Source organism: Amphiprion ocellaris, chromosome 1 (genome assembly GCF_022539595.1).
Source record: "Amphiprion ocellaris isolate individual 3 ecotype Okinawa chromosome 1, ASM2253959v1, whole genome shotgun sequence".
Classification (NCBI taxonomy): domain Eukaryota; kingdom Metazoa; phylum Chordata; class Actinopteri; family Pomacentridae; genus Amphiprion; species Amphiprion ocellaris.
The window spans coordinates 40,321,142-40,329,789 of record NC_072766.1 but is presented as its reverse complement, the minus strand read 5'-3'; the positions used below and the strand labels follow the sequence as shown (position 1 = coordinate 40,329,789).

Genomic DNA, 8,648 nt, shown 5'->3' with positions numbered 1-8,648 from the left:
TGAATCCGCTGTACATGCAATGCCATGAAAATCCTACAGGTTGCAGCTTTAATGAACGATCCAGCCTCATTCTTCAACAGATGCAACGACGAGGGGATAAATAAGACACATCTGATCATTAGAGGAGGATTATTTCTCTGTGTTGTGTGTGGTTTTTGTGCAGGGAATCCACATCCAGCCCTCCGTCTCTGCGCCTGGAATCCGTCCTGTGTTTATATTTTGCCTCCCGTACAGTAGTAAAGCTACCTTGAGCAGAGAAACCCGCAGCGCCAGGCATGTTGAGTATGGGAGTTAAAAATAGCATCATCGGTCGGCCAAGCGCCGCTCCGTTACTACGCGTTTCAGCATTCTGCCCTGTGCAGGGGGAGTCTGCAGGACTGAGCCCGACCGCTGCAGCCTTCCACCTCTGCAGCGGCGCACCGACGGGCCGCCGGTGGTTCCGCTCAGACCCAAACCCGGAGCCACTTTTACGCACGTTTTGCAAAACCTTAAGATTAGAAATAGGCTTCATAAAGGGGGTGGAAAAGGCGTAAAAATGGTGCTTTTGTCTCATGGTGACCTTTTTTTTTTTTACTCCCAGTGACATGAAACAGCTGCAAAACAACAGCATGTCCAGTTTGGAGAAGCCTGTCCTTGTTTTTTTTACATCTCCAATCATGTTTCATTGGGTCTTGTGGTGTTTTTTTTCCTTTTTTTAAAAAGTCAAATTATAGGCAACGGAGGCTCCTGCTTCCACCTTCAAAGTGGGAGATTCTCCACCTGACGTCAATGCCTGGTGACTGACGCAGCCCGCAGGAGAAGGAAGTGGGTTTTATTTTTCCATTTGTGTTTTTTTATTTTTATTTTTTTTTATTTGGCGTTTGGAGGAAAAAAAAGCATCCAGGGCGCGTAAAAATACCATCATGTGCCAATGAGGTGTAGAATTATACTCCAGTGTGAGCGTTTTTAAGACATTTACATTCTGATAAGGGGTGGGGGGGTGGAAGGGGGCGCGTAAATGTGTGCGTGTGAGCGCTCAGCAGCAGCAAATCATGAATTAATAAAAAGCCCAATTCTGCACACTTTCATCGCTCCGTTTAAATACAATCTGTGCACTTTTTAAAATTCTTCTTCTTTCCACAGCATCCTTATTTTATTTTTTTAAGAAAGGGGGAGATGCTGTCGTGCACGCGCATGGGAGAAAGAGAGCAAGAGAGAGGGAGGCAAGAGAGGGAGGAAGGGGAGAGGCGGGAGCCGGGTCTCAAACGCCGCACGCTCGAAATTCCTCCAAGGAACCTCTGCGAGCTTTTCTTTTTTCATCACGCGCGGCGGCTAAAAATAGAAACGGGGTTGGATCGTGATCCAGAAATAGATAGGGGGCATCACTCCTATAAAAGGCACACCATTCAAGAGTACAGTGAAGAAAAGCGGCAAGCAGGAGCAGATTTTATACGAGAAAGAGCCTCTTTTTTTCTGCCACTTTACGTGTTTTTTGCTGTTTTGTTTTTTGTTTTTTTAAGAAAAGGAGGTTCCGCTGCTACAAACGGTGAGTTAAAGCTTCCTTCCAGCTGCACCTGTTTCTCCTCTTTTCTGCTCTTTTGCTTTAAATGCTTTTATAAAAATGTAGCTGCAGATATGGAGAGAGAGGAGGGGGAAGAAAACACGATGTCATGAATGTTTTGTGTGGATTTCTGCTATATTTTTTTGCACCATGCTTGGAGAGAACCGGTGCAGCTACGCGGGGATCACCCCAGTTTAGAAGGGTGGATGTTGTCGGTGTGCTCAAATTCGTGGTTTCTGGTGGGTTTTGGTCACATTCAGGGAGGTTTTCTGGGATTCTTTGCAGCTGAAGGTGCTTTTTGTGGAGCGAAGGAGGAGCTGTCCTCTTGTTGTGGTGCTGAAGTGTCTCTAGATGCTCTTTTTCCTTTATTCTACACCCTCACATCCCACTGTGGGATTTTCTGCTCACTTTAATTGCACCATATTCCACATTTAATGCTTCGGGATTTCAGTATCTGCACATTTCGGTGTTTTGTTTTTTTTTTTTTTTGTCGTGCAGACGCTGAAGGACGAGCAGCTCCGGCACATTCAGTTGCTTGTGGAGATTTTTCTTTTCTTTTTTTTAACGATTTGATGCTTCTTGTTTGCAGATTTTTGTCTTTTTTTGTTCTTCCTCCTTTTGTTCCACGATGAGTCTCGAGTCGTGACTGCTAAAAGTGAGGAAGGCGCGTGCTGCGTCAGTGGCGTCTGGCTCCGGTGCGCTCGAGACAGATGGGGGGAATCGTGACCGGCTGGGAGACGCGTCCAGCCAATGAGAGGCTGGACGGCCCAATGAAAACGGAGCGGAGGGTGGGGCCCCCTTTTGCTTCGGCAGCTGGAGGTTTGGAGCCAAATTAACCCTTTGCAAATAAAGAAAAACTTTATTATTAATGGAAACTGGTTCCTACGCGTAATTTTCCCGTGCGTAAAAACGCATCCACGGGTTTATGGAAACGGAAAAAAACGCACCGGATCGCGATGTTTTCTCGGGTGTTTCCAGCCGTCGTGGGTTAACTCGGAGTCGCTGCTGTCCACGGTGGATGTCATGAAGCTGTCAGGTGCTTCGGCCTCCTGCTTAGGTGCTCTTTTCCTTCGCGTCGCTATTGGCGGATGACGCCTCGTCCCGTCCAATCAGATCGCGTCCATCCCTCTGCTGCGTGTTAAAGTCTGTAACAGCGATGAGATGCCGCCTCTCCTCACCGCCGCTCTTTTTAATAACAAGGCTGCGTGTTGCTGCAAAGCAATGCCAAAATCCTGAGCGTTTCACTTCTGGTTTAGCTGCGTCTCCAAACAGGCCGTGCAACCAAAAAAGAAATTAAAAAAGAAAGAGAGAAAAGGGGGGTTCTTTGAATTAGACGTGAAAACACTTTGAGGATGAAGACCCCCCCCCCCCCCTCCGAGGAAGTCGTGGAGCGGAGTGGATTTGGGGAGCTTGTCCGTCACGAATCTTTTTGCGGTCTGGGCTTGCTGTACATACATGAATCTGGGAAGCCCTTACCCCAAAAAGCATTTGTGGAGGATAAAACACGACGTTCGGTCTGAGGAGTGCTGTTCCAACCACGGAAGGTCTGCACCCACAAAGTGTACAAGTGTCCACACACACACACACACACACACACACACACACACACACACACACACACACACACACACACACACACACACACACACACACACACACGATGTAACACGTTTACATGGATTTAAATATGAATCATTAAGCGTCTCCAGCTGTGGTGCATCATGAAGTGAACACACACGTGCATCTTCTTCACACATGGCAGAGTTCACTCATCCAGCAGGTTGTTTGTACATTAAACATCATTGTGCACGCATTGTGTTTGTGCTATAAATAAACATGTGTAGGGTTTCTAATGACATTCTACACATGTCTTAGTTACAATCTACAGGAAGAGTTTTGCATCGATTATTCAGTTCTTCTGCACCAGAACTGCACCACCCTCATTTAGTATTGTCCTTTTTTATCTCTTTTGACTTAATATATTTCTACTTTTTTTAAAAATTGCAAAATGCTGCTAAAATTCTAGCAGCGCTGGTCTTGGTTCTTGTGATTCTCTGCTGAGTAAACATCAATGACGTACTCAGAATATTGGCCACAGTCATGTCAGGGAGAAGAAAATGAATCAATTCTGGGGGATTCCTGTTATAAAAGTAGCTCCTGTTGATTATTTTCCAGGCTTTTTGTTCATCTCCATCACAGACGATTTATTTTTAAAAATTTATTCAAATGTGCAGCCTTAAATGAGGATTTTGAGATTTCTGCAAAGACGCTTAATATGAAATTAGAAGCCAGAAATGATTGTGATGATGTGTGCTCAGCTGTACGTTTTTGTTCAATTTCAATCGTTTGCTTTTTAAAAATATACATTTCCTCTCTGTTTTTTGCTTTTGGGAACTTAGTGCAAGTTGGAAAATGAAGAATTCCTGTTTCTCTTCATGCAGCTGTGGATTTCCTTCATGTTCTGTCTCGTTTATTCCTTCTATTTTCTATTTGCAACATTTCTCCATCACACTCACCAAGTACCAGAATGCTCAGATCCTACCGAGGCACGATGTAGAAAGAAAAAAAAAGTCTCTCTGCTGTGGTAATAAGTTTACTTCAGCTTTTCTCATGTTTTTCCTTTCTTTTCCGTGTGTGTTTGTGTCTTTTGAACTCGCAGGTTTCTACGTCACAAACTGAGAGACGCAGCCGTGACGACGACACGACGAGGTCAGCAGGCGGAAGTCACTGAGTGAGTGGACAAACCTATAAAAAGAAAAATAAATGTGGTTTTACGTCATATTTAATAACAACAGCTGCTGACGTGTACATTCAGTGTGGACAAACTCACGTCTCACGTCTCATCCTGAGGTTTTTGTTGTATTTAAACTCTTATTTCCCTCATCTTTCTTTCTCTTTTTATTATTCTCAATCACAGCATGCTATTATAATGCCAAAACAAGCTGAATTCATTTTATTTACTCTCTTTCCAAGCTGTTTATGAGCCCAAATCACTGCAGCTGAGTCAGGCTCAGCACTGAAACAATAAAAAGTGTCACAACACGACGTCATATCAAACATTCATACCACACATGTGAACATCAGCTGCTAACTTCCACACATCTGTCCCCAGATTGTTGCACAGACTTGGAGATTCTTTGCAAAACCTGTGGTGATAAATTATGGCTTCTTTTGAAATGTGACTGACTGAAACCTGCTTTTATCTTAAACGTTATGTTGGTGCTGAGGTCTGGAAGCCACCTTTCACTCTGGTCCAGCAGCTCTGAGACGTTTTAAACCTCCTTCTTCTTGTAGTAGTCGTTTTACCTGCTTAAAGGAGATGTAAAATCATGTTTCTGTAGTTCTCTGCTTTATGATTTGTGCAAATAGTGACAAAAGCATAGTAAAGAGACGGAAATAGTGAAAAGATGAACTGAAAAACAGCCAGATTTAAAACATCTTAAAGGAAAATGTGTGTAGATTCAAGGAGCAAAGATGTTGCGTGTCATTGTTGTCATTATGTTCATCCTTGTATTGCAAATCAAAGCGTGATTTGTTTGGACAAAGACAAAGAAATTACGCAGAAATAATACTTCTAAATATGCTGAGGCATTTCTCCAACAATAGTTTCACTGTTTAGTTGCGGCACTGACGTGTTTAAATCTTTATTTTAAGACACAGAGAGCAGGTTTTGTAGCTGAAGTCAGTGTGCGTCTGCGTTAGTTTTGCAGACGTGTGTGCATCAAGACGATATGATTCTTTATTTTTATCGTTTGCAATCTGCAGTCTAAATGTGCACACGTGTCATGAGTGTGTGTTTATTTGCTGAGATCCTAAAATCTCACCAAGCACCAGAAAGCTACAGGTTCAGCTCCTGCGTTTGCATCAGGGAGAAATGTTGTACGTAAAATAATCAACTAATAGAAGCAGCCGAACACACGCTGCATGTTTCTTTTCCAGGAAAAAGAGAGAAACTATCGTGATGATCAGTGATCTCTGGAGTGAAGCTGAAGGTTGAATGAATGAATGAATGAATGAATCTTGAACTGGAGTAAATCAGACACACGTCGACTTCTAAAGTCTTCCAAAAGCAGATTTATTAAAATATAAAACTCCTCTTGATGAGTCATTTAGCTCAACTTTCAATTTGCTGCTGAATTTGTGATTTTTTTTCTCTCGGTTGTGTGCACAGTCACTCTGTGTCTTTATTATTGTCATGGGATGCAGATGTGTGTGTTGCATTTCCTTTTATAGTTTTATTGCCTTTTTTCATTTCTGCTCTCTCATCTATCAGTTTCTTACAATTATTTTCACTTAATTTCACATTTTGTCTCACTTTTGTCTCATTTTATGCCTCAGATTTGTTAAATGTTTCATAAAATCTCAGTCTTAATCCTAATTTCACCTCATTTCCTCAGATTATGAATATCAGGTTTATCTTCTGCTGTTTTCTTTCTAAAGGTGCGGCGTGATTTAATATTAATGATGCTTTTGCTCTGATCTAATAAAAGCCCTGTGAAATCTTATATCGTGTGTCCTCTTTGTGTGTAATTTTTAAAGAACTGCTTCTCAGCTCTGTGATGGTTTTGCTGTAAAATAACGCGTGGAAATAAATATTAATAAAAGCCTGCAAAGATGACGTGTTGTGGTTTTCCTTTGAGAGTGTGAGTTGAATCCAACAGATTCTGAATAAAGTTTTCCTGCAAAATCCACAAACAACAGAGTTTAATATGAATAAATTATGATAAATACATCACATGTGCTGCATGAATTTTTGTGCACATTCATGTCGCACTTTCATGTTTGTGTGCGTTTTGGACTGATTCCTCTCAGGGTGAAAAAATATAAAACTTTGTCTCTTTTTCAACAAAACTCCTTCACCAAAATGACACAAAAATAAAAATATCATGGTAAAAACTGCTGCTTTTAATGCAACATGTTTTTATGATCACAAAAAACATTCATATGCTTTTCATGCAGATGTTTGAACCAACGTTTTCTGCACATTTTGTCACCAGATCATGTCTGGGTGCAGCAGTTCTGCCTGTTCCTCCGCCTCGTTCAGCTCACATGGACTTCAGGCCTGCTGTGTTCCACCTGCAGGCTCTCGTGGTTCTCCATCAGCTGCCGGTCCATTCACGTCCGAGCAGCCGCTTTAATCTAAAGTTCATTCAGGTTCCTTTCAAAGCTTCAAGCCAACAGTTTAGGCTCCTGTTTACAATTGCTGCATTTCTATTTTTAGATGCAATGCTCTTATGTAACACTCACACTCACATTATGGACCACTGCTGTCTGCTCCACTTGGCTGAATCGTGTTCTCCGTATGCGAGTGTGTGTTGGGGTGTGTGTGTGTGTGTGTGTGTGTGTGGATGCTAAGTTGGATTTAATTACGTCTTGTGTCTTCTGTGATGCAAAAAGAAAGAAAATGATAGAAAAAAACAACATATAGTTAATAAAAAGTACCTTTCATACGTGTAGTTGTTGGAAAACTGAAGTTTTTCCAACATTTTGTGTCACAAAATGCAAAAATCCTGCACAGATCTGTTTTCAGATCCATCCAGGAACTTAAAAATGTTCCTATAAATTTAATATAATATATATAATGTTAGCAACTTTCTCCTCATTCTCTAAATATATTTTCAGGTTATATATGATTGCTAAACCCAAAAATGTATTTCCTACAATGTGTGTCCTGCCCTGCATAAACTTTTTCCATTAAAGCCATTATTAATATGAATAACATGAAGAATTTCAAGATTTATAGTTAAATATGTTGTCAGAATTTTAGAATTATAAATACAGAATCCACAAATACAAACCACAGGTGTAAATCAAGTAACTAGTAAGTGTAAGATGTACAGAAAACCTCCACTGCAGTTATAGGAAATTAAATTAGATTAAATTACAACAATAATCAGAAAATCTGGCATTTTATATTGAATTTCTACTGTTGCTTTTACAATAAGGTATTTTGACTTATTTAAAAGACATCGATTAGAAAAAAAAATGCTGCAAGGTTAATTATTAATAGTCTGTAGAGCTGCACAGACCAGTGTGATCAAATCAACGGCTACAGCAAAGAATACACCATCAATGATCAATTAAAGTTTTATTTTGTACAGCTAGAAACCTTTAACACCTTTAGTGAGGAGATCTGGTCCCTCTGTTACACTGTGGGATACATTTTGCTGCCATTTTACGGATCCACTTTGAGAAAAGAGTCACTGCAGATCAATGTAAGGTTGTCCTGAATGATTACCTGTATTTATAATAAAATATTTCTATCCTATAATGACAATACATCTATCCTGGTGTCACTGAATGGTTTAAAGAGAATGAAAATGACGTGAATCAGATACAATTTTGAACTGACATGTTAGAAAATCTCAATTATCATCTTCTAAACACCAAACGAGGAATTATCTTTTAGAAGAATGGTGTTAACTCTTCCAGGTGTGCTCCACAGACTTAAATTATCAATAAAAGGGTGAATTGAAGCTGTTTTCGTGGCACAAAGATACTCAACGCCTTATTAAAACACCCTATATTGTTGTTTTTTTCCTTAATTTGTTGCCCATTTGTGCACATATGTATATATATATAAACATCTTACACACCTTAATGCAAAAAGTGAATTCTAAACACACCCTGCAGATTTAGTGATGTATTTGCAAGGTGGAACGATGTGCACTCAGAGTTTGTCGAGAAAAATTCTAAAATATGGAGAAAAATTTCAATGAAACATCCTTAAATTACAGTAATGCACAGAAAATATAATCTCTGGTTGACTGGACTTTGCTCCAAATCGTGTAAAATCAGTGGACACTTGGAGTGGAGAAGATATTACAGCTATTAGAAAAAGTAAAGACAACACACAGTAAATATAGAAAGCTTCAATCCTCAGTGTGGATTGTTAGAGACGTACAAAAATAATAATAATAGCTTTATTTATATAGCACCCTTAAGAACAGCATTACAAAGTTAAAACATGCAAACACACAGAGACAATCAAACAAGATATAGGAGACAAGTAAGAGCAGTCAATTAAAAATAAATAGTAAAAATGACAATTAGTTAAATGAATAATTAGCTAAACAAGGGAACTAGGCAGTTTGAAAATTAAAGAACA

General features: G+C 40.1%; 1 long non-coding RNA gene across 1 annotated transcript; it reads left to right on the top strand.

Moving 5' to 3' along the window:
• The first annotated feature begins 409 nt into the window (after positions 1–409).
• LOC129349598 (uncharacterized) lies at positions 410–6,158 on the top strand. Its single transcript, XR_008602663.1, has 2 exons — positions 410–1,525; positions 4,200–6,158. It is a non-coding gene; the product is annotated as an uncharacterized LOC129349598 (long non-coding RNA).
• Positions 6,159–8,648: the final 2,490 nt, after the last annotated feature.